This window comes from Molossus molossus, unplaced genomic scaffold, assembly GCF_014108415.1.
Source record: "Molossus molossus isolate mMolMol1 unplaced genomic scaffold, mMolMol1.p scaffold_m16_p_6, whole genome shotgun sequence".
In the NCBI taxonomy this organism is placed as follows: Eukaryota; Metazoa; Chordata; class Mammalia; order Chiroptera; family Molossidae; genus Molossus; species Molossus molossus.
In genome coordinates, this window is record NW_023425399.1 from 64,249,427 (window position 1) to 64,252,728 (window position 3,302).

A 3,302-nucleotide genomic window follows, 5' to 3' on the forward strand; every position below is an offset into this window, starting at 1 on the left:
AAGATAAAGAGAAATCCAGAAATCACAGCACCCACATTTTATTTAGAAATATGGAGGCAAAGAACAGAAGAAAATGCTAAAAGAATGGCTGCCTCCTAAGTAGTCAGAACTGGCCGCGGGGAGGGCTGGAGAAGGGGACTTTTTTTGTTTTGTTATAAGCCTTGTAAACCATTTGGCTTTTTAAAGTGTTTATATACATAAAACTGCTCAGAAGCAAGGAGAGGACCAAAGAAAGGATGGAAGGACTTGATAAATTAGTTCATATTAAGATAATTATGATCCATAAAAGTTTAACATATTACCATTCCCAAGAGCACTTGCATTTTAAAAGGTGACAAGAAAATCCATTTACACTGTAACCCAAGAAAATGAATCAGGCCCCATAACATGTAACTGGGAGATACGTGTGGGAGCCACGCAAACCGAGATTACCCAGCACACTGCAAACCACAGTGGAAGCCTGGGTAGAACTTGGATGGCTGGGGGAAAGGAGAAGTGATTCCAGAAGGTGAGAGAACGAAGGATGCTTGATCATTTCCACACCTCTAGAGCCTGGCACGTCACGGGTCAGCGCTGGGATGACGAGCAGAGCCTGAGTGCTGGGGGTTCAGGGAAGTGTGTGGCCTGAGCACAGGAAAGGATTGAGTGTAGACAGGAAAAATTTGGAAACCACGTTCATCTGCTTATGTAGTGTACGTGTGCGTGTGTTTGGGGTTGGGAGTGGGTAACTATTATGAAGGGCCTGGGAATCCAAACTAGGGAGCCAAACATTTCACTGACTCACCGAGAGAAGGATGATGATCTGGGGGAAGGTCTGAGTCCTTTCCTAACTCACGCATCTGTGTAGAGGGTGTGGGTAAGACGAGTATTCTTAGATATTATTTTATCCCAGAGCGATAATTCTAAATCTAGACAGATTTTTGCACAAACACTCACCCTGCAGTGTTATTTAAAATGGCAAGGAATAAGAGATAATCCTGGTTTACATATTTGCCTTCTCTTTTTTGTGTGTCTTTAATAAAAATGTAAATGTATATCAGTGCCTAACTTTTTATCTTTATTAGACAGTTATTAAAATTATGTTTATAAAGAATTTGGAGATACTGTGTTAAATAATAATAGGACAATGAAACAATATATCTATTATTATCACAACCTATTTTTTTAAAAAAACTATATGACAAAACAGAAAAACTGAAAGCAATACAATGAAATATTAATAACACTAGGTATATGAGTAATTTATTTTCTTTTTATATTCACGCTTTTTTTCCTCCAAATTCATGTAATAAACATGTATTGCTTTATAATTGGAAGCAAAATAAATTGCTTGCAAGCAAAACTCCTGTAGCACTGACAGATTTATAGCATTGAAATCAGGTAATATACAACCTCTTCAAAAATATTCCAAACCCTGCTCTGGCTGGTGTAGCTCAGTGGTAAGAGTGTTGCCCTTGGACTGAATGGTCAGGGTTTTGATTCTCAGTCAAGGCATGTACCTGGGTTGCAGATTCCATCCCCGGCCCCCATCAGAGCACATGTATGAGGCAACCAGTCAATGTGTCTCTCTCACACTGATGTTCTCCCTCCCTCTCCCCCTCCCTCTCCCCCTCCCCCTCCCTCTCCCTCTCCCCTCCCCCTCCCTCTCCCCTTCCCCCTCCCTCTCCCTCTCCCTCTCCCCCTCCCCTCCCTCTCCTCTTCCCCCTCCCTCTCCCTCTCTACTTTCCATTCTCTCTAAAAACAATCAATGGAAAAAATCCTTGGGTGAGGAGTAACAAAAAAATATATTTTAGCCTTTCGACGCTGCGGCAGCAACCATGAGTATGCTTAGGCTTCAGAAGAGGCTTGCCTCCAGCGTCCTCCGCTGTGGCAAAAAGAAGGTCTGGTTGGACCCCAGTGAGACCAATGAAATCGCCAATGCCAACCACCCTCCGCAGATTCGGAAGCTGATCAAAGATGGGCTGATCATCCGGAACCTGTAACTGTCCGTTCTCGGGCTCGATGCAGGAAAGACACCTGGCCCGCAGGAAGGGCAGGCATGTGGGCATAGGTACGCGAAAGGGTACTGCCAATGCTCGAATGCCTGAGAAAGTGACCTGCATGAGGAGGATGAGAATTCTTCGTCGGCTACTCGAGATACCGTGAATCCAAGATCGACCGCCACATGTACCGCAGCCTGTACCTGAAAGCGAAGGGTAACGTGTTCAAAAACAAGCGGATTCTCATGGAACACACCCACAAGCTAAAGGCAGACAAGGCTCACAAGAAGCTTCTGGCTGACCAGGCTGAGGCCCGAAGGTCTAAGACCAACGAAGCTCGCCAGCACCGTGAAGAGCGGCTCCAGGCCAAGAAGGACTCTGTCCAAGGAGGAAGAGACCATGAAATAAAGCTTTGCCTCTCTTACCTGTGCATAGTGGCCTTGGCAATTACATGGATCAATCATTTAATAAAAGTAGCCTTCATCTAATATATATATATATATATATATATATATATATATATATATATGTTTGTCCTTTCTAACATACTTAGGTTCTTTTGTTTCTGAGCAGCTATATCAAATATGAAATTTCTAAAAATTACAAAATCATATCTTTCTATCCGCAGAGTTATTGTGTATCTCGAGTTATTCTGCATATTCTCTGCTAGAGTTCTCAAGCTTATTTCAAGTGGTTCAAGAAATTATTATATTGTTCATTTTAAATGATTTGATAAAGATTTTTATTAGATTTTCTTCAGGCTATGCAGTGGTCATAATTAACAAGCCCAGCTGTCACTCAAACTGGAATAGGCCACAGAGCGGTGTTGCAGGCAGTGCTGTGCTATCTCCCTGAAACCGAGATAACGTCAGACGAGAGGGAGGCCTGTAGATAGAGCATTCTAGAATCCTGACATTGGCCTTCACTATTTGACAGAAACATTAAAACACGGGGAGATGGAACATATTCTGCGGAAATTTCTTTCCCCACAGGCAGCCAAGCTGCAGGCCTTGAGAACGTTTGAAAATTCTGAAATGTCTCATATCTATTGTTACTGTTTTCTTGTCACTCAGAAAAGGCTGCATGGCTTTTTCTCCTGGCCTCACCAGTAAATTGGTTGTGTAGGATCGTGGTGGATGAATGTTATTCCTAAAGCGTTAGAGATTTTCCAGAGCTCAAATTCTTAGCAGCTACAAACCTGCCCTCCTCGTTACTTGATCTTTCCGTGTTACTCACAGTCCCCTGTCCAGAAAGGTTCTACAAACACGTGTACGGTGCTGTGTGAGGAATGGTTTTCACAGACTCCAACCAAGGATGTGTCCC

The 3,302-nt window shown here is 43.0% G+C and overlaps 1 pseudogene; it reads left to right on the forward strand.

The window, feature by feature from the left end:
- The first annotated feature begins 1,800 nt into the window (after positions 1 to 1,800).
- Positions 1,801 to 2,464, forward strand: LOC118618892 (annotated as a pseudogene).
- The last annotated feature ends 838 nt before the right edge of the window (positions 2,465 to 3,302 follow it).